General features: G+C 35.6%; 1 protein-coding gene and 1 non-coding gene across 2 annotated transcripts in view; one reads left to right on the top strand and one right to left on the bottom strand.

Moving 5' to 3' along the window:
* The window catches only part of LRP1B (LDL receptor related protein 1B), a 1,834,206-nt gene that overhangs the window by 944,549 nt on the left and 865,603 nt on the right, over positions 1-24,054 (bottom strand). The gene's annotated exons all lie outside the window — the stretch shown is intronic.
* TRNAR-GCG (transfer RNA arginine (anticodon GCG)) lies at positions 16,429-16,500 on the top strand. Its single transcript has one exon. It is a non-coding gene; the product is annotated as a tRNA-Arg (tRNA).

Below are 24,054 nucleotides of genomic sequence, written 5' to 3'. Positions count from 1 at the left end.
GGGAATATGTGTAGATGTACAATTTGAGATGAGTTGGCCAGCAAGGACTGTCTGAGGAGGCAGTCTGTAAGCAAAGACCTCTAAGAGGTAAAGGAGAAAAGCAAGGAAGCAAGGGGATATTTGATGGAAGAGCATCCCAGACACAAGGAACAGGACATGCAAATGCCAAAGGGTGGAGCCACACCCAGAGTGTTCACGGGATAACAAAGAGAATTCAGAAAAGATCCTCAGGGTTATTATGGATTATACAGAAGAAAAACAAATAATGCATTGCTGTTGTTGTTTTACCCTGTGAATTTAAAAGTACTTATGTGGAACATTTTTCAGATGATTATATGTAAAACCCTCATGAACTATAGAGATAAGTGATTCTTTATGATGATGTGTGTTTTTTTCCAGGGTTTTGTGTGTAGGTATCGGGAGAGGCAGTCCACGAAGGACCTAGAGTCTCCTTGAACTTTGCTGTTGAGTGTGCTGAACAGTAAGGCTTGTCTGTCTTCTGATATTAAATAATATCTGTAACAGTCACACAAGCGATGAAATGTTACCACAGGGCACCTACCATGAAACTGTTCACTCTACAAGACAGGGACACTTGAAAGTTTTCTATTTGCACTATTGTCAGCTGTTTGCTCAAAAAGTGCTTATGCCCACACAATGGGTTCCTCAGACACAGCACAACCAAGTCCATGCTTAGCATCCATCCAGGCCATGACATTGCCCTGTGAGACTTGGGGACTGACCAGGAACCAGTGCAATTATGCCAATACTCATACTTTGGCACTATTGACACTGGGGGCCTGATGATTCTTTGTTATAGGAGACTGTCTTGAACATGGCGTGATGTTTAGCACCCCCAATCTCCATCTACTAAGTTCTAGGAGCACCTCCTTTCCCAGTTGTGATAACCAAAAATGAGTCCATATATTGCCAATATCCTTTGTTTTGTTTGGAAAACAAAATAACCCTGCTCTATGAAGTTGGAGTTCTACCTTGAAAGTAAATAAATGATAAATCTCAAACTTTTTCAGTTCATTTTGATTTTTATAAATATGAATTTCCTTGCCATCAAATGAAAAGTTCTTTGCAATATGTTTGTGGCAAAATTGCCAGAGAATATTAGGTATGTGTAGCTAGTACCGTAGCAATAGAAAATATTATGCTCTTTAAAAAATACGCAGTTTCTGAGTGGACTAAATTTCATATGTAAAAAAATACTATAAAGGAAAAATGGTGAACATTTCATGGATAAACATTGTGACCCATATCTTGGGAACATTTATCTCAGAATGATATTTTTCATGTATATTCCCAGATACATTTTCTAATATAAAAAAGGTACATTTTGTTTTTTACTTGAAATAGTTGTGAGCTAAATTTTACTATTTGAAATTTCCCTGTTTGAGAGAAGTTAAATACCCTAACAGCTAAATATCAAGGTAACTCTGACACAAAATGTACAATAAAGATTTATGAAAACTTGTTTTAGTAACAGAGGCAAAAAGTGCTAATTTTGGAGCCAGGGAAGCACAGCTATCCTGTGGAAGTAGATGTGTACTAACCAAAGAAGAAAACAAATGTGTATCAAAATTTCATACCATTATCAGACTATTACCATCCACAAAATATAGTAGCAGCATTAAAAAAAATTCATTCAAGTTTTCTAAATATTGCATATTACACTGGACAATAGCTGATTTATTGTTTTATATCTGAAAAACTCTAGAGAAGGAAATGGCTACTCACTCCAGTATTCTTGCCTGGAAGAACCCCATGCACAGAGGAACCTGGTGGGCTACAGTCCATGGGGTCGCAAAGAGTTGGATATGACTTAGTGACTAAACAACAAAAATTGAAAAACTCAGAGCCAAAATGCATATTTTGATGAGAAATTTGATTCTTTCCAATTGCATAGGAATAGTGAATAGAAAATAAAAGTAATAGGTAAAAGAGAAAAGAGATGCTATATATCATTTAAGGAAGGTCTGAGTAGTCATCATTTCTTTTACCTTTTCTTTTTTTGGGGGGAGGGGTGTGGCACACTCAGGGATACGCAAAAGGTATGATTACAAAAAAAAAAATAAAAAAAGGTATAAGTACACATAATACAGTTTCCTAGGATAAACATGAGGCTCAAACCAAATAAAACTGGTCATGTATAAACAGATATCATAGGCTAATTTGCTGTTGCAAATCTAGGAAGCAAACAAGACTTCTGTCAAAAATAAAATATTCTGAAGAATTTAGGGTTACGCCTTCCCTCTTTGAGTCATCTATGAAATCTGTGCTTTCAAGATATTTTCCAATATATTTTTACAAGATATTATCTGTTTTGTTCACTGGTAAATTTCCAGAACTTAGAACATATATAAAGTGATCTCAATAAACATTAATTGTTTGAATGAGCATGTAAGTGAATGACTCACAAATACCTCATGGATAATTCTAACTTTCCTCTGAATGACATACCACAACGCCTTCTGTAATTATTTTCCACTACCCTTTTATAAACTGTATGATCCAAGCTTCTGCATTGGATGATACTACTTTCAGCAAATTCCTGTGCTGTTCTGGAAAAAACATGGACTTTCGTATCAGAGAGAAATCTACGTTTCTGCTTCCTTTTGTTTTAGTCTTTATAAGAATTTTTATCATAAGACTACCTGGATAATGAAAATATTACAACTTAAAAATATTATGAATGAAAAAGTCAATAAGAAGTAAATAGTTTCCATTATTTTTTTGCATTTTCCATTTTCTAAATCCTTCTCCTCTTTTAAGGCCCAATTAACTTTTTGTCTGCTACACATATCTTTTCTTATTATCCCTGTGAAATTCATCTGTCCTCTAAACTCCCTTAGAACTATATCTGTGTCCCATTCTTGTCCACCTATTGCCTTGTTAAGTTTCTTAAAGTATGGACAAGCCAACATTTCCAATTGCCTCTAGGGAACAGGAGAGAGGATACAAGTATCATTTATGCTTGGAACCCCTAGTAGAGATCAATACTAAAGGCTTGGTAAATATTTGTAAAATTAAAAAAAATGAATAAATTAAGCACTACAAATCCAAGGGATGGAAAAAATAACAGGGGATTAGGCATGTGTGTTTGTTTAGCTTATTTACTCCAGAATATCAGTGAGGAATACTTATTGTTTTAATATGATTATCATTCCTGTATTTCCATACAGTACCAAATACCTAGAAAAAAAAGTTAATTCTTAGTTTAACCACTAGATCCTTTCAAATACTCAAATATGTGGAGCCATAAAAAAAATATTTTGTTTTTCATAGGTACCACCTACAAATAACTGAATCAGAGAGAAAAATCATACATATGAACATACACAGATTTTCACATGGAGACATAGGTCTTAATTAGGCTAAAGATATATCACGCCCCATATCTTGACATATGCCACCAGTATTCTCAGGAGCTTCAAAGGTAAAATTTGGAAAGTGTTTCTCTTTTAGTAAATACCTTGGATGATGAAAATATTACTATTTAAAAATTGCTATGTGATGAAAAGGTCAATAAGAAGTAAATAGTTTCCATTCTTTTTTTTTTCCCCTTATAAGGGATGTATTTTTGTTATTTTCATCATCACCAAGCCCATGTTGTTTTTGTCACTGTTGCTTAGCTGCTTAAATTGTGTCCAACTCTTTTGCTACCCCATGGACTATAGCCTACCTGGCTTCTCCATCCTTGGGATTCCCCAGGCAAGAATACTGGAGTGAATGATTTCCATTCTTGATATTCTAAAGTTGAATGTACTAGTGAATATGGAATGCCAGTAATGCATGGATAGGTCAGTTTTATTCAATAAAGAGTAATTTGTATTCTGTTACTACAGGGCAACAGCTCTTAATTCAAAGAGTAAAGGGAAAGTAAACAAAAACAGACAAAAAACAGAGTAAGGGGAAAAAAATCTCTGAGATAAGATAAAAAATTGAGTATCACTTTAATAGCAAATTATCTAATATTCCAAGAGCAATCTCAAGAGTTGTTTAATAAGAAATAGATTTGTCTTTCCATAATTAAGGTGCTTATAGTTTGAAACTAGGCATTTGATAAATATAATATCTTTCTAGATTTTTGATTATTTTTTGCTAAAGAATGTGTAGCAATTGTAATAATCATATTTATCTCACCTGGTTTACCATCCCCAGGATCCCTGACAACTATTAGGAAAGTTGCTTCTTATCCATGTGTTTAAACACTCAAATTAATCTGAACTTCACAGTTTTCTAGAACATAATTATTGTAGAACTTATTTATTTTTAAAATGATTTTGCATTTATTATTTAGCATTTAGAACATATTGGTCTTCCCAAGTGGCTTGGTGGTAAAGAATTTGCCTGCCAAGCAGGAAACATGGGTTCGATACTGGATTAGAAAGATCACTTGTAGTAGGAAATAGCAACCCACTCCACTCTTCCTACCTGAAGAATCCCATGGACAGAGAAGTCTGATGGGCTACAGTCCATAGTATCACAAAAGAGTTGGACACAACTTGGAGACTAAAACAACAACAATTAAGAACATACTAAATACTCAGATGGTTATATAAATTGTGAGATGGGGATATTAGTTACAACTCTATTGCTAATTATCCATTAGATAGACTTTGGGCAAATGATATATCTTTGAATCCATTTGGCTTCCTATGTAAAATTCAGAAAATACACACACACACACATACACACACACACATATGGCCACCCATTTCTATATTGTCTACTATATAATAAGTGCCTTAAAAATGTCATGGTTCCCAATCCTCAGTACAACGGAGAACAAGTTTTCCCATTATACAGATGTAATAGACAAACCTTCAGAGAGTGTACCTAACCTTCCCAAACTCATATAACTACTAAGTCATGGACCAGAATTCCAGTTTAGACACTTTGACTTCTGCACCTGCTCATTTAACTTCTGTATTATCTTACCATGATCTGGAAGGACATCTTCTTTTCCAAATTTCTATAACTAACTGTTTCATAATCATCCCCTTCTCCAAGGGATGTTTCTGACTTAGGGATCAAACTCAGGACTCCCACATTGCAGGCAGATTCTTTACTATCTGAGCTATCAGGGAAGCTCCACAATTATCCCCAACCTATGGTAATTTATGAACAGCATAACTAGAGGAAATATGACTCCTTATAAGGAAGATGGCACTTGGGAATTTTGCAACAAAATAGGTTAAAATGTTAGCATAGCATTAAACCAGTTGGAATTTAAGGGAACTTTCTTTAATTCCTGGAAGACTTAGGTTCCTAACTTTTGCATAAATTTTATATAAATATATATATATGTATATTTCTTACATTCCAAGCCTAGCATGAAGATTCAGAATATCTTATATGAAATGTTAGGTGCATACTAGAAGCTTAGTAAGTGCTATTGTTATTAACAAAAAAAGTGAAAAGTGAAAGTGTTAATCACTCAGTCTTATCTGACTCTTTGTGACCCCATGGAATGTAGATTGCCAGGCTCCTCTGTCCATGGAATTCTCCAAGCAAGAATGTTGGAATAGGTTGCTATGCCCTTCTGCAGGTGATCTTGCCAACCCAGGGATCGAACTCTGAGTTCGATCCCTGGGTTGCAGACAGATTCTTTACTATCTGAACCACCAGGAAAGCCCATTACTAATAGAATGTGCCAATTGGTCAGATCTAAATTGGTTTAAAATATTTTAAGTACTGAAGTCACTAAATTTGTAAAAATAATTACTGTTAAACTGAAGGAGTATTATATATATACAATGTCAAATATATAATATTTATATTTATATACAATGCATATGTACATATATATTTATAAAGGAATTTATTTATTCCTTTATAATATTATAAAATTATTTTAAAATTTCATCAAATTATACACTAAAGAACATGTATTAGTTGAGATTAACAGTTTCAGTAATTTTAATTATTCTTAGTATTTTAAATATTTGATTTGATAATTTCTTAAAATTTTTTAAAGCGCTATGAAATAAACTTTATTTTTTCCTTTTGCTACATTTTAAGTTTATAATAATACAGTAGTCTTAAAGTGAAGTGTTCTATAAGACTTGCCAAAATAATTAAGTCTGTGTAGATTACAAAAATTTGGTCCTGAAGCTATTAGTTTTAACAGCTAATTAAGTCATGAATGACAGTTTGTGATAGATGCTTGTGAAAATATAAGAGGCAAAGATGCAGCACAAATAGCCTGCAAAAAGAAACCCTTTTTGTTTTAGAAAATAGCTCTGATGAAAACATAGATGGGAGAAATTTAATGCTATGAAGATGGGCAAAGGCCGTAGCAGGCCAAAAAACAAACTAAAGTAGTATTCATTTAAGAGGTAAATTTGAAGAAATACTTGTATTAATGTGACCAAAAGTGATCATAGTTTCACTAATTGCATTAAACCTCCCTTTTAATTTGTTTACCAATAATTGCATTTCTTTGTTTGTAATATCTATTTTCTTTTAAATTCTTACTTCAATAGGATATAGATTAATTTCATGTTGTACATATTTTAAGAGGACAATCAGATGGCAGTATAATCATTCAAGTGGCCCTCCCTAGAGAAAAAAAGTATAAAAACAGTTTATTAACTTTACCAAATATTTAAAATACTTATAAAAAATGGATTGTCTTGCCAGAAAAAAACATAGTTTGGCTCACTTTATCAGTTTGTCTGGAGTTCTGTTTGTATCTGTATTTATAGCTTACCTTATGAACTTTTTAATTTAAATATAGTTGACATACAATATTATATTAGTTTCAAGTATACAACATAGTGATTTGATATTTATATACATTAAAAAGATATCATCATAAATTTAGTAATCATTTATTCCCAAAGGTATTAAGATATTATTAAACATATTCCTTATGATATTTATAACAGCTCCATGACTTGCTTTTTATAAATGTAAGTTTGTACTTCTCAAGTCTCTTTACACATTTAGTTCATCCAAATAAATCTATCCCCTCTGGCAATCACATGTTTATTCTGTGTATCTATAAATTTTTGTTTGTTTTATGTTTGTGCATTTGGCTTTTTTTTTGTTTAGACTTTATATAAAGTGAAATTATATAGTATTTGTAATCCTTGACATCTCACTTAGCATAATTCCTTTAAGATCCATTCAGTTCAGTTCAGTTCAGTTCAGTCGCTCAGTCCTGGCCGAATATTTGCAAACCCATGAACATCAGCATGCCAGGCCTCCCTGTCCATCACCAACTTCTGGAGTCTATCCAAACCCATGTCCTTCGAGTTGGTAATCCCATCCAACCATCTCATCTTCTGTCATCCCCTTCTCCTCCTGCCCTCAATCTTTCCCAGCATCAGGGACTTTTCAAATGAGTCAGCTCTTTGCATCAGGGGGCCAAAATATTGGAGTTTCAGCTTCATCAGTCCTTCCAGTGAACACCCAGGACTGATCTCCTTTAGGATGGACTGGTTGGACCTCCTTCCACTCCATGGGACTCTCAAGAGTCTTATCCAACACCACAGTTCAAAGCAATCAATTCTTCTGCACTCAGCTTTCTTTATAGTCCAACCCTCACATCTATACATGATCACTGGGAAAACCATAGCCTTGACTAGATGGACCTTTATTGGCAAAGTAATGTCTCTGCTTTTTAATATGCTGTCTAGGTTGGTCATAACTTTCTTTCAAAGGAGTAAGCATCTTTTAATTTCATGGCACACCATCTGCAGTGATTTTGGAGCCCACAAAAATAAAGTCTGACACTGTTTCCACAGTTTCCCCATCTATTTCCCATGAAGTGATAGGACCAGATGCCGTGATCTTCATTTTCTGAATGTTGAGCTTTAAGCCAACTTTTTCACTCTCCTCTTGCACTTTCATCAAGAGGCTCTTTAGTTCTTCTTCACTTTCTGCCATAAGGGTGGTGTCATCTGCATATCTGAGGTTATTGATATTTCTCCTGGCAATCTTGATTCCAGCTTGTGCTTCCTCCAGCCCAGCGTTTCTCCTGATGTATGCTGCATATAAGTTAAATAAGCAGGGTGATGATATACAGCCTTGAAGTACTCCTTTTCCTATTTGGAACCAGTCTGTTGTTCCATGTCCAGTTCTAATTGTTGCTTCCTGACCTGCATATAGGTTTCTCAAGAGACAGGACAGGTGGGCTGATATTCCCATCTCTTTCAGAATTTTCCACAGTTTATTGTGATCCACACAGTCAAAGGCTTTGGCAAAGTCAATAAAGCAGAAATAGATGTTTTTCGGAAACTCTCTTGCCAGCGAATGTTGGCAATTAGATCCCTGGTTCTTCTGCCTTTTCTAAAACCAGCTTGAACATCTGAAATTTCACAGTTCACATATTGCTGAAGCCTGGCTTGGAGTATTTTAAGCATTACTTTACTAGAGTGTGAGATGAGTGCAATTGTGCGATAGTTTGAGCATTCTTTAGCATTGCCCTTCTTTGGGATTGGAATGAAAACTGACCTTTTCCAGTCCTGTGGCCACTGCTGAGTTTTCCAAATTGCTGGCATATTGAGTGCAACACTGTCACAATGTCATCTTTCAGGATTTGAAATAGCTCCACTGGAATTCCATCACCTCCACTAGCTTTGTTCATAGTGATGCTTTCTAAGGCCCACTTGACTTCTCATTGCAGGATGTCTGGCTCTAGGTGAGTGATCACATCATCGTGATTATCTAGGTCATTTAAATCTTTTTTGTACAGTTCTTCTGTGTATTCTTGCCACCTTCTCTTAATATCTTCTGCTTCTGTTAGGTCCATACCATTTCTGTCCTTTATTGTGCCTATCTTTGCTTGAAATGTTCCCTTGGTATCTCTAATTGTCTTGAAGAGATCTCTAGTCTTTTCCATTATATTGTTTTTCTCTATTTCTTTGCATTGATCACTGAGGAAGGCTTTCCTGTCTCTCCTTGCTATTTTTTGGAACTCTGAATTTAAATGGGTATATCTTTTCTTTTCTCCTTTGTTTTTCACTTCTCTTCATTTCACAGGTATTTTTAAGTCCTCATCTGACAGCCATTTTGCTTTTTGCATTTCTTTTCCATGGGGATGGTCTTAATTCCTGTCTCCTGTGCAATGTCATGTACCTTGATCCATAGTTCATCAGGCAATCTGTCTATCAGATCTAGTCCCTTAAATCTATTTCTCACTTCCATTGTATAATCATAAGGGATTTGATTTAGGTCATACCTGAATGGTCTAGTGGTTTTCTCCACTTTCTTCAATATCAATCTGAATTTGGCAATAAGGAGTTCATGATCAGAGCTGCAGCCAGCTTCCAGTCTTATTTTTGCTGACTGTATAGAGCTTCTCCATCTTTGGTTGCAAAGAATATAATCAATCTGATTTCAGTGTCGGCCATCTGGTGATGTCCATGTGTAGAGTCTTGTGTTGTTGGTAGAGGGTGTTTGCTATGACCAGTGTGTTCTCTTTGCAGAACTCTTAGCCTTTGCCCTGCTTCATTCTGTAGTCCAAGGCCAAATTTGCCTGTTACTCCAGGTGTTTCTAGACTTCCTACTTTTGCATTCCAGTCCCATATAATGAAAAGGACATCTTTATTGGGTGTTAGTTCTAGAAGCTCTTGTAGGTCTTCATAGAACGTTCAACTTCAGCTTCTTTAGTGTTTTTGGTCGGGGCATAGACTTGGATTATTGTGATATTGAATGGTTTGCCTTGGAAACAGAGATCATTCTGTCATTTTTGAGACTTCATCCAAGTATGGCATTTTGGAGTCTTTTGTTGACTGTCATGGCTACTCCATTTCTTCTAAGGGATTCCTGCCCACAGTAGTAGATAAAACGGTCATCTGAGTTAAATTCACCTATTCCAGTCCATCTTAGTTCACTATTCCTAGAATGTTGATCTTCACTCTTGTCATCTCCTGTTTGACCACTTTTCCTTGATTCATTGACCTAACATTCCAGGTTCCTATGCAAGATCCATTCTTTCAAATGGCAAAATTTCACTTACCTTTATGGCTGAGTAATAGTCCATTGTGTGTGCACAGTACTATCCGAGTAAACCCATGTTACTCAGTGTTACTCACATAATGAAATTTCGTTAATTTTTATGGATGAGTAATATTCCATTATGTGCATATGTACGTTCCATAATTTTTATTCACTTGCTTATTTTTGGACACTTGCTCCCATGTCTCAGCTACTGTAAATAATGTTCCAGTGAACACTGCGGTGCATATGTCTTTTTGAATTAGTATTTTTATTTCTTGTGTGCTGTGCTTAGTTGCTCAGTTATGTTGGCTCTTTGTGACCCCACAGACTGTAGCTTGCCAGCCTCTTCTGTCCATGGGGATTCTCCAGGCAAAAATATTGAAGTGGGTTGCCATGCCCTTCTCGAGGGAAACCCAGGTTTCCTGCATTGCAGGCAGATTCTTTACCATCTGAGCTACCAGGGAAGCCCTTATTTCTGGTAAATATCCAGAAATGAAATTGCTAGATCTATAGTATTTCTCTTTTTTAATATTTTGAATAAGCTCCATATTGTCTTCCATAGTGGTTATACCAATTTCTGTTTCAACTAACAATGTATGAAGGTTCCTTTCTTCTACATTCTTACAGTCACTCTGTTATCTTTTTGATGAAAGCCATTCTGACAGGTATACAACGGTTTTTAGCGAGCTTGATTTGCATCTAACTGATTAGTGCTGTTGAACACATGTCCATGTGTCTGTTGGCTATTTGTCTCTTTTGGAAATATGTCTATTGAGATTCTCTGCCAGTTTTTAACAGGACTTTTTATGTTGAGTTCTATAAGTTCTTTATAAATTTTGATTGTTAACTCCTCACCAAATATATTGTTTTCAGATACATTCTCCCATTCATTAGGATTCTTTCCCATTTGTTGATGAGTTTCTTCACTGTGTAAAGTTATTTTTAGTTGGAACTTCTTTCTCAAGATTGCCTTGCTAACTGAGAGCTTTTGTGGTACTTAAAAAAAAAAGTTAGAATTATATGTTCTAGTACTGTGAAAAATAGCATTGGTATTTTGATGGGGATCATACTGATATATACTTGAAGTTTGTACCTACAATATTTTAGGTTATCATTTTTCATAGTCTAGTCAATGTGGTCCCATATGAATTCTAGATAAGAAATTCCCATCAACTCTGATCAATGATGATATACTCTTCAATTTTGCAGTGCTGGTATCAATTTACTCTGTTAAAAAAGTATTTTTCAGTGGTTTTTTTGTGTGTGTGTGTGGATAAAGAGGGCAAAGTCAGGGTGAACTGTTTGCTTAATCCTATTTTAATCCTTCACCCCATTTATAATTTGACAGATGCATTCGAACTGAATGAAAACTCTTTCAGAATGACAGCTACATTTTCAGTAAACACCTCAACTACTATCTGAAATCTTTAGCAATTAAATGTTTTATATAGGTATGACTAGAAATATTAGCAATAAATAATAATCAGATTTTGAGATAACCCTTAATCACATCAGCCTTCACCATCTCTTTAATAATAACAAATTTTTTGATAATATAATGCATTAATCAATTTTCCTTTTCACAAAGTGAAAATGTCCATCACTACTTTCAATTATTTTTTAGTTAAAATGTAATAGAAAATGAGTTTATTGAAAGTAGAAAACACATAAATCTTTTTGCCTCAAGCAAAATGCCTTTATGTGTAAACTGTGGATGTTTAAAGGCATCACAAGGGATTCATATATATCCATGGTAGAACTCAGCTACTTTTTAAAATTGATTCTAATGCTAAGGTGAAGGAAGAAAAAGCAGTTTTAAAAATATTTCAACCTCATTCTTCAATGAGAATTCTTCAAATTCTCATTTTCATTAAAGACTTATAGACTTGCAGAATTAGGGTTCACTTTGGATGCTGAAAGCCATAAAAGAATATTGAAACACACAACAATAAAAAGAAAGACCAATAATCTACAAAATTATAATTTTTGTTGAGTCCAAATAAAAGCTGGGGTTCCAAGGAAACATGAAAAGAAATCCAGAGTGGCAGTCCTCTTTCAGCAAAAACAGGCACATGAGTGATACCTCTGCCATAATGTAAGGAGGAAGAGGTAACTGCCATAAAAATTGTATTTTTAAAAAAGCTAAAATGGTAAAAAAAATTTTTAAACCAAGTGTGAATTAATGTGAGAGTTAAGAATTATTGGGAAACCTTTATACAATAGATTCCTGTCACTGAGTTCACAGAAGAAAAACTGAAGGCACAGTAAGAGGACTGAGAAAGAGAACCCTGTGTGTCTCACACACGTAAAACCCAACCTGATCACTAGACTTTCCTCTCGTACAAAGGAAATCCCTTAAACCACTGGGGAGGGGGAAGCAGACTGTTCCATTCCTAGAAGGAAGATAAAGATCCTCTGCCTGTGAGGGGGGAATAGAAAGAAAAAGTCATCTGCCCCTAGAAAAAGGGCAGGAAAACTTCCCTTCACCAAACGTAAGGTGAACAGCAGAGAGAAACTGGCATCGAGGGAGGAACAGAAGCCAAACCATGTGACTCAGAGAGTGGAGTAAGAAACACCCTTGGTCCCACCGCGAGTTTGCTACTTGAAACAAGCAACACTAGCCCAGCACTTTGAGAAGGGGAAGAACTTACTACCAACAGTCCAAAACAAAGGTAAGGTGACACTCAGGAAAAGTTGGAGCAAACCTATTTGCCTCTAGAGGGTGTACAGTAAAGCTACTTGGACCCAGAATTCTGGACTGATTTAAACAAAGAAAACAAACAAAACAAAAATAACAGAAATCTGTCACTCTGTGGTAAGGAACAAAAGATTATCTCCTGCCCAAGACTTCTTATAGTTTTATGGCAGATACTGACTGACAAGGGAGGAGATGCATTGAACGTTCCATCTCCAGAGCTCAGAACCACAGAATCTAAGACCACAGGCAAGACCAAGAGAATGGAGAATCCCTCTTGCACCCACCATGAGCCTTCCACTTAAAAACAGATCATGATAGTCTACCATCAAAAAGAGGGCAAGAGTGTGGAGAGAGACCCCCCAATGAAGGAGCTATGCAGGGAGTACTGAAAGCTGAAGAATGAGCAGGCACAGTCTAGGGTGCACACTAGCACAATGTAGTATCAACTCATTGCTAAAAGAATCTGAAAGGTTTGGTTTACCAAAGGTAACTATAATAAGAACAACATTCAAACGCAGCCCAATGACTGATCAAACTCTTCACACTAACACACTGACAGAGAGATGTACTTAATGCTCCTGGAGAATTTTTTACTTATTTAAGTCTCTAAGGTTTTCCTACATATACTATTTGAAATTCAAAGAATAATTATGAGACAGACAGAAAGCAAGAGAAGACAAACAACCCATTGAGATAAACCGGTCAACCAAAGAGGCAAAGCTGTAAATAGAATCAGACCTTAAGATCACCTTGATATGGAGACCTTCAGATTTAGACAATGAGTTATCAACATACCTATCAGAGTGACTCAAAAGGGAAAAAAAAAAAAAAGGACAGATAATATCACGTACTGGAGAGAAGGCAAAACAACCGGAACTCTCCTCCCTAGAAAGCAAAATGACCCCACAACTTTGAAAAACATTTTGAACAGACTGAGGAGTTTGGCAGTTTCTTATAAAGTTATACATACAATTCCTGTATTAGTATGCAATTCACTTTCAGAAAACACATGTCCATATAATGCACTGTATACAAATGCTTGTAATAGCTTTCTTCAAAATTGACCAGACTTGAAACAACCCAATTGAAAATTAACTTGGAAAAGAATAAAAGTTTTGTGGTGCATCCATTTAGTAAAATACAACCCTACATGAAAAGAGTGAATGTCTGATACACTCACCAACACGACAAAAAAAAAAAAAAAACAAAAAAAAACAAAAAACCACACAACTTAAAAACATTATCTAAGTAAAGTGAACCAAACTCTGAGGCTATACATTTTATGATTATAGTTTTGCCATTTCAGAAAAACTAAACTACAGAAAAATAAATCAAATCAGATTCAGTGGTTTTAAGAAACTAAGGGAACTTTCTCGGGTGATGGGACTATTTCAGCTTGACTCTGGTGGTGGTTATTCAACTGAATACATTGAACTCTTTACCTAAAAAAAGGTGAATTTTGCCATATAAATTATGTTGTAATGAACCTAATTTTTTAAAATACAAGAGTTTATCAGAAGAAAACTATAAGTGTTTACAGTCAAATTTGAAGCCATTTTGGACCTAACAAATTACCAGTTAATTCAGCCATCTGGTTAGCAAAAAAGAAATAACAAAATGGTTAGAGTTTTGTCTACATGATACCAGATAACAACTATTATTATATGGGCATGTGTTTTCTTTTCTGAGAGTGAACATGCTAATACAAGAATTATATGTATAACTTTATAAGAACCTGTCAAACTCCTCAATCTGTTCAAAATGCTTTTCAAAGTTGCAGGGTCATTTAATCTAAGATTTTTGCATTTAAATGTATCTGGCAAAGGTTGCCTTAAAATCAGTCTGTGATGGAACAGGTATGGGGCGTATATACTGGCCAAGTACCATAGGTTCCCTCAGCTAGGCCACAGTTCCCATAACTCAGTTGTTCAAATGATGTTCATGATTCACAAATCATGACTGGTATCTCCAAACGTAACATAATATTCTTTGGGGTGTGAGTTAAAACAGTATAAGCAATGGGACCTGATTAACAGGAATAGTTGTAGCATTTGTGCTACATAGCAAATAAGCAATTTTTCCATTCATCTTGAGAGCTAGTGCCAATCTGAAACTGAAAATAATTTTAATTTTTACATACAACTTTATATGTTTTGTCATTCTGAAGAATTTGTACAGAAAATTAAGTCAGATAATACTGTTCACTGAAATGCAAAATTTTAGAAAATATGTCAAATCTGGTTTTCCTTACAATCACAAATATAGGCAAAAGTGACATCTGAATTGTTACAATTTGGAGGAAAGGATAAGAGGGTGAGAGATTGCTTTCTCACCTCATGTCCAGTGATAAGACCATCCTGAGATTCTTAACAGATATTTGTGTGTACTTTCATGTTGTTGTTTACACTCAATTTGTAAAGACAAATCTAAGCCTTGCAAAATCAGTTTTAAAGTTTAAAAGAATTAAACTGATATTAAAACCTGATTAAAAAAAAACTAGGAGGATAAACACAAGTGAAAATACTATTTGTTGTCACCTATAAGTGAATTTTCAGAATAGTCTTACTATTATTTTTCTTATATTTCCTTTCCAGGTGTCATTTGGACTACCGCCTAATGACTATTAGAATATCCTGCAACTTGGTTGATCACTGTTGCAGAATTAGGAGTAATAGTAATTCACTGTAACATTTGTAATGGGATGTTAAAACTTTGATTAGAAGTCAAAAGGATTAAAAAAAAAAGTGAGTATGAGGGGGAAAGTCCTCATATTTTACAATCAACTAGATCACAATTGCTTCCATAACTCTTAAATACCTCAACCAGATGAATGGTGTAATGCAGCAGGGACTAGTTGCATGGAAGACAATTTTTCCATGGATCAGGGACATGGGGATGGTTTCGGGATGAAACAAGCACATAACTTTTTTCTTTTTTAATTTATTTAGAATTTTATTGCCATACATCAACATGAATCTGCTACGGGTGTACACGTGTTCCCAATCCTGAACCTGAGCACATAACTTTTGTTGTGCACTTTATTTCTGATTATTACATCAGCCCCACCTCAGATCATCAGGTATTAGATCCCAGAGGTTGGAGACCCTGATGTAAAGGGAGAGTTTAAGGAGATTCCTTTGGAGAGAGATGCTGCCATTCTATTATTCTCTAGTCCCTATCCTTTAATCCGCCAAGGTGGCAGGAAAGAGAGAATGGAAGGGTGCTTTTTACCTCAACTCTTAGAGATGGGGCTTTGCCTTGGGTATCTAAGAGATCTCTGAATTCTTGGTTTTTTCCAAATGTGCAAAATTCACACCTGAGAAAGTCTCACATCTGACAAAGCTAAAGTAGACCCTGGTGGCAGAATACTTAGTGGGGGTTGATTTCCTCTAGTTGAACTCCCAGATTGAGGCAGAGAGTTTACAAATCATCTGGGGGGACCATATGGGGATCATACAGGGGAGTGTGTTACCTTCGGGATGTTTGCAATCTGGTTGTTTACAGGGACTCAAACAAGAAGAAGGACAGGGACTGGTTGTTCAGGGACACAGAGTCACACGCATAGAGTTTTATGCCCCTTGGCCAAGGGAAATGTAATTAGAGAGATCCAGCAGAACACCTCCAAATAGCTTGCATATGTACACATAAACACATACACATATACATGCCCCAACAGTGACTTTTAAAGACATGACTGGTTCAGAGAGAGGTCAATTTATAACATAACTAGATCACATAAGTCCTTTGCTCTCTCATCATTCCTAGGGGCTTCCCTGGTGGCTCAGACGGTAAAGCGTCTGTCTGCGATGCAGGAGACCCAGGTTCGATCCCTGGGTTGGGAAGATCCCCTGGAGAAGGAAATGGCAGCCCACTCCAGTATTCTTGCCTGGAAAATCCCATGGATGGTGGAGCCTGGTAGGCTACCATCCATGGGGTTGCAAAGAGTTGGACACGACTGAGCAACTTCACTTTACTCACTTCACTGTCATTCCTAACCAATCTCCTATCAATGCTGAGATGTGAGTGGGCATTGAAACTCACTAGCAAACTAGGAGGCATGGCAAGAAAAAGAAATACATGGCACAGAAAGAATGAATCAAAGTTACCTTTCTTTCCTTTTTTTTTTTTTTCTGGCCAGAAAACAATATGAGTGGGAAGCAGGGAAGATTTGATACACTGAATTTTCAGATAGTAAAGAATCTGCCTGTAATGCAGGAGATCCAGATTCCATCCCTGGGTTGGGAACCCCTGAAGAAGGAAATCACAACCCACTCCAGTATTCTTGCCTGGAGAATTCCATGGACAGAGGAGCCTGGTAGGCTACAGTTCGTAAGATTGCAAAGAGTCAGATACAACTGAGTGAATAACACTTTCCCTTTCATATATGTGTATATGGTGGAGTGAGCATGCTAATTACCAAACAGGCTGTGCTTCTGACTTAATATGACGGAGAGATCTGGCCATTGCAGAAAGGATTGGGATTTGACCAAGTTTTTCTATAGGGTAGGAATATTCACTCTACTGAATACATTTTAATAGTCAATGAAAGACAAAAATAAAATTATGCTTTAGGTAGGTTAGAGTCACATTATTTGACCTATTTGTTATATAGACAATGACTATTATCACTCCCTTAAAATCATCTCAAAAGGACTAGTTTCAAGGGAACTTGCTCAGCTGGCATTGTGGTATTAACTGTCACCACAATTTGAGCTACCATATCCATTTTAGAGCTCTCATAGTAAAATCTGCCAAGACTGATTTATCAAATTTTTATTTTTCATCAGAAATTTGTATTAACCTAAGCAAAAGTACAATTATAGTCAATGATTATAATACCAGTCCTAGGTTAACAGAGGATTCTCAAGTGGTTTCTGAAGTAATAAAGATTATTTAATGCTAAGAATAATTAAGCAAGTAGGTTGGATGTATTTCTTTCAATTCGTGCTGAAACTTGAAATTTATTTAACATGTGCAAAAAGTTCTATTGATCATAATTTTAATGCAACAATCATATTTGTAATAATATTTCATTGGTACTTTGGAGATTATGAAGTATTTCATGTTTGATCTTTTCATAGTGGACTTCACAGAAACTTCTAAGTCTATTCTTAGCTTGTTTGTGTGTGTGTGTGTGTGTCTGTGTGTGTGTGTGTGTGTGTGTGTGTGGTAAGCTCTTTGTCCATGCTTGTGCATATGTATATATTCCTGTGTTGGGTAGAAATGAAGGGAAAGCTGTTTTTTATGTTTACAGTAACCTATTAGCCACATGGCCAATTCTATTTTTTTATGAATTAATATATTTTAGAACCTAGATTTCATATTCATGCCAACTTTTCAGGGGAAAAAAAAAAGACATTTATTGACTTAAAGTTTTTTTTTTCCAAATGTTCCATACACTTTATAAGAAACATCAATAACTATGAGAAATATACAAACTAAACATGAATATACCAATGTTTTCAGGACTCAAATCTCCAGCAAATTCTGGGAAAACATCTTATTGATAATCAACAAGAGTCAGAGTCAGGCTATAACCTTGCTACTCAGCAGGACAACAATATCCATTAGATTCTCAAGAGTTGCAAATGCTTGCAAATCTCTGCTTCACAGTTTTAATTAGGAAATGTCTCATGGCTGACAAATGTATTCATTATTTCCTTTAATGGTTGGTCAGAGTCTACATCTCCCAGAGTCTTTAGAGCTCTTCTTTATGAAAAAGTTGGAGTTACTGACAGAAAAATGAGACTGATATTCACCTGCAATCTAATAGCAGATAATAAAGGCTTGTTCTTAATTTTTAAATGTTTTGCAAGGCATAATGACTATGTTATGTTCAAGGGAACTTTCTAACTTTCATAATTTATTGATGATATCTCACCATGTTTATTTCATCAACTATAACACTCAATGAGACACTTGAAATTCTTAAAGATTTATATAATGGTAAAGTTCATTGGAATCCAAGAACAAATGGTGATCTCCAGAAACAAAAATTATTTGGTGTCATTTGAAGACAGATCACATCTTATAATCTGTTTTGAGTGGCTACCCTAGTATTGGTTAGAATAGAGGCCTGGGAATATTTTTAGAGTTCTGAAGTATGTCTTAAGTTGGTGGTTGTGTGTGTGTGTGTGTGAGTGAGTGTGTGTGTGTGTGTGTGTGTGTGTGTGTGTAGTGGCAGTGGTGGTAGCAGGTAAGTATTACAATGATGGAGTATCAATTGATAATTTATGGCTCAGGTATAATATATATTTCAACACAAATCTGGAGGAACTGTTGGATTCTAAAACCCTCCAGGGCAGTATGGAGACACTGGAGATGAGAATGAGTGAAGAATACAGTTTAACCCTTCAGATGCTGGACAAGCAATCACAAAAAATCACATAAATACACCCTTTGATACTTTGATTGTATGCCAACAGATTTAAACACATCAGTTGGAAGATGTTTTGCCAGAGAGACTGTCTCCTCTTCCTCATGGTTACATTTCTACTCCTATCAAAGAAGAAAGCCTATCTTACATGCTGCCCTAAGTTATTCACTAACTTAATGGGTCTCTAACTTAATGGGTCCTGTCTTCAGCTAAAGGAAGACTCTGAGGTGTGGAGACGTCTACTCACTCCAGATCTCAATCAAGTAGAATCTACCTTAAGAAGTATTAACATGTAAGTTCACAATAGCAAAGTGCTAAGAGCATAGGCTTTGCATTAGTTCCTGTGGCTATTATTACAAATTAACACAAATTCGGTGGCCTCAAGGCTACAGTTTAACTATGGGAGCTATTGAAACTACAGTTTTTCTGTTGTAGCTGCAGGCATTAATAAAGTTTCAAACTCAGGAAAAAGGTTTTGAGTGGTTTTTTTAATATACTTTAAAGATATGAAACAATGTGAAAGATTAGTTTAACATGCCTTCTATTTGGATATATGTATCCCAGTAGAATTATCTTATATAGCTTAAAAACAAGTACTGCACTAATAGAGCATAGGCAATTATAAATTGAATACTAAGTTATCATTTTCATATTTTTCCCTTTCTGCTGGAAATTCTAATTCATTCTGCCATGAAAAATGAATCTTGGATAAGACATCAAGAAGATCAACATTAATTCAATCTTATAAAGAACATCTGTCTTGTTCTGTTAGAGAAAGTAATGATTATATCCATAAGAATTGTTACCAAGGCTATTGCCCTGGAATCATACCCCAGGCCCACCCTCCCAGTGCATGCATGCATGCTAAGTCCCTTCAGTCATGTTTGACTCTTTGTGATCCCATGGACTTTAGCCCACCAGGCTCCTCTGTCCATGGGATTCTCCAGGCAAGAATACTGGAGTGGGTTGTCATGCCATCTCCCAGGGGATCTTCCCAACCCAGGGAACAAACCCGTATCTTTTATATCTCCTGCATTGTCAGGCAGGTTCTTTACCACTAGCTCCACCTGGGAAGCCTTCCCTCCAGATAACTTTGCAGAAAATCACAACTAACCATACCCTCTAGTCGTTCACAGCACAGAAACAAGAGTCTCACTATAAGAAAACTGTTGCAAACAGGTTCAACTTCAAAAGTGAGACAAATGTCACCCTGCATTTCATTACCATCTTGTATTTGTAAGACCCCTGTCTGTCTGTCTATGATGATGAGAGAGATGATGTGGCTTCCAGCCGAGAGAGACCAGAGGACCATTCAAGGATAGAAAAGAGGTAACACCCTAGTTCCAGGAAGAACCCGCCTATTACCACGAAACCAGTACATATGCTTCCCCCTCGTTAGCCTTACCCTTAAAATCTTGCCTTAATTGTCCCCTGGGTGAGTTCAAATCTGGTACTCTGTGACAACCTAAGAGGAGCGGAGGGAGGGGGCAAACACATATCTATGGCTGATTCATGTTGCTGTACAGCAAAAACCAATACAATATTGTAAAACAATTATCCTCCCATTAAAAATAATTAATTAAAAAAAAGCCTTTTGGGCAAGAAGTTGATTTGTGATTAACTTTCTATCTCTCCATTCTCTGGTCATTGAATAATGATTGTGTTGCTTCAATCTCAGCTTCAGTTTCATTTTTGACTGTGCAGATCCAAATGGGAGAAGAACCCTCCCCACTGAGGCAGTGGGCCAGGCTGTGCTGAGGTTCAAGTGAGGGTTCATAAGACCTAATTCATTAACAGAATGACTGTAATGGACTGACTCTTTTGGTAACAGTCTGACTCTTTGCAACTCCACGGACTATACAGTCCATGGAATTCTCCAAGCCAGAAAATTGTAGTGGATCCCGTTCCCTTCTCCAGGGGATCTTCCCAACCCAGGGATCAAACCCAGGTTTCCCGCATTACAGGCGGACTCTTTACCATCTGAGCCACAAGGGAAGCCCAAAGTATGACTAATTTCAATTATCTGTCCATTTCATCTATTTTTGCTTCTTGTTGATATCTTTTTCTTTTAGATCATTTATTATTATCTTGCTCATTTATATGTTTATTTAATATCTATTTTTCACTACTTGGCTGTCAACTAAATATGAAGCTTCAAGCTATTTACTACAGCATTCCCATCACCTAGAACAGCACCTGGTTCAGAGAAGGCAGTCAATGAATATTTATTGACTGGACAAATAAATAAATCTAGCAATTAACTAAAAGAGATCAAGAGTATAAATGTTACCAGAATTTGGCAAAAGTAATGAAGAGTAAAACAAAATAAAGACTGGTAAATATTTTGTCCTTATAGAAAGTCTATATTTTTTTAAATCACGAATATGTCTTCATTTCATAGATATTTTCCATAATTATTGAGATATTTGCAAATACCTCAAATGGATAAGTTTTGCTTTCTTACTCATTTAACTATGTACTGTTTTAATTCACAACTTTACACAAAGACTATAAGATATGTCACATTTAGGTAGTTTTCAATAAAATAAGAGAAAAACAAAATCCAAAAAATGAATAAAGATATGCATTTTCCTTGAAGTGCTGTTTTTTTTCTCTTATATCCAAAGAATCTGAGCTTGTAGAGGATATGACCAAGATGTTTATGTTTGACGTAAAATCAGCAAAATCATGAAGCCTAGTACTTTGAACTGTACAAATTTATCTAAGACTCAGAATTTCTATTAAGCTTACAAAATCATTTGTCAAACCAAGCATTAGTTCTCAGTCTTCAGGTTAGTTGGTAGAGAATCTAGTTAAATGAGGGAACACATACAGAACTTAACTTTTCTGATCCCAAGAATCACAAGTTGTCATTTGCCAAATGTAAGTTCTGTTCTGACATACTAATCTTGTAGCATAATGTCTATTATTATTCTCCTTACTGATAGGAAATAATATAAACTAACAAAAATTATATTAAGCTATACCTTCTCTAGGATTATTAAGATGCTAAATATATATTCAGGTATGACAATAAACAAAATGTTTTTATAACCTTCCTGCTGCCAATGCACCACTGTACAGAACATGCCTGGCAGTCAAACAGCTATTTGAGTTGACCTCTATTGCTCTGGTAGAATATACAAAACTCCAATGTCACTGAGAAGATATGGTTATCAAAGTTAGAACTGTTAGCTGGAACATTCATTCATAGCACAGGAACTGACACTTTTTGAAAAGAAACCAAGAATCCTCTATATTGCATTTCAGTCCCTCTTAAAAATGTCTAGGTCAAAACAAGAGCAATCCAAATGCATGTACTTCGAATATGTAAGTTCATTGTCCTTCTAAAATTGTCAGGTTCCTATTGTCTGTTATTGCATTTCAGAGAAAAGTAGGCAGACAGCCTCTGCCTCGTTCAATTTAGAGTAAAAATCTTGACTCTAATTAGACACTCTTTGGTGTTTAAGTCATGGTAAATTTATATTGCCTTAATCAGTAAACTATAACAAAGACAAAAACAAGGATATTCTTCATTTTAGGACTTCATTTGTCACTTGCAGAAGGTATAGATTTTATCATTAAAGGTTCGGGTTAAAGTGAACATGCAGTGAATGAATCATCTTCTTAGGCTTCCCCCAATTCCTCTACAAGACAGGAGACACCACCATTCATTACCACTCATGCTGTAAATAATTTTAGTCTATTTCTCTACTTTTCTCTACTTTTTCTCTACTTTTCTCTTCCACTATCTGATTCACTCTACTCCACTACTACACTGATTCTCCAAAATATCTTTTCATTCACATTATTCCTTGGCTAAAAATTATTTTCTCTTACTCCTTCAGGATTCTATCCAAACCCTTTCACCTCACCTTTAAGGCTTCTGATATCACCACCTTTTGGGATCCACAGCTGCTCTGTCATCATTACTTGTAAATTAAAACTACACTAGTGACCTATTTAATGTTCCTCTCATCCTCTTTCTTGAGTATGTCTTTTGGTGTTTTGTTTTGTTTTCTCATGGAATTCCTGATGCTGAAGTATCCTCCACTCCCCTTTGATATTCTTCCTTTAAGCTCTAGATCAAATACCACTTTCTTCACAAAAAAGTTCTCTGAGAATCCCCACGAAAAGACAACTCTGGGATTTCCCCCATGGTCTGGTGGTTAAGAATGAGCCTTGCAATTCAGGGGATGCAAGTTTGATTCCTGGTGAAGGACTATGATCCCACATGTCGGGAAGCAACTACTGAGTCTGCATGCCTCTGTGCCACAACTGGAGAGTCCTGTGCGCACCACAGTGAAAGATCTCATATGTTCAATAAAGATTCCACGTGCCACATCTAAGGCCAATGCAGCCAAATTTAAAAATATATATACATTAAAAAAAAAAATCTAGAAAAGAAAGATATCTCTTACTTCCTGTGTATTAAAGACATTCTCCATTAATCATGCATCTCTTTGGGCCAGCTCTGAACTTGTTAAATTAAATGCTACAAAGTCTTTATATTTTGGAGATGCTTATATTATCTTCAAAGGTAGATTATGAACTCCTTGAAGACAGTAGCCATTTCTTAACATTTGTTTTATCTCCTTGGATAGCTAGTACAGTGTCCTTCATATAATAAGCATATGATTAATGTCCTTAAATTAAGCAGTTTTTAAATATTTGAGAAGTAAGCAAACTGTATGTGAGGAAACAGGTCCAGAATCATTAGCAACATGCCTAAAGGTAACTAGCTGTCAAAGATATAGTGTGCCTAGTTATTACAGATGTTTTCTGCTCATATAAAAGTTATATAATTTTGTTAATTGGTTGGTTGTTCTAAGCCAAGCAATTTATGAAACTCACCGATTTTGATAAAGTATATGCATATGTACTTATATATATGCAATAACATATGTATTTGTAATAAAAATAGATATAAAAAATTTCTCTGCAGATAATTGGACATTTCAAGAGTAACTCTAAAGAACTCAATATGCAATGTCTTGTAAAATAAAAAACAATATGCAAG

Source organism: Budorcas taxicolor, chromosome 2, assembly GCF_023091745.1.
Source record: "Budorcas taxicolor isolate Tak-1 chromosome 2, Takin1.1, whole genome shotgun sequence".
In the NCBI taxonomy this organism is placed as follows: domain Eukaryota; kingdom Metazoa; phylum Chordata; class Mammalia; order Artiodactyla; family Bovidae; genus Budorcas; species Budorcas taxicolor.
The sequence above is the reverse complement of the archived record's forward strand: the minus strand, read 5'-3'. Positions and strand labels throughout refer to the sequence as shown.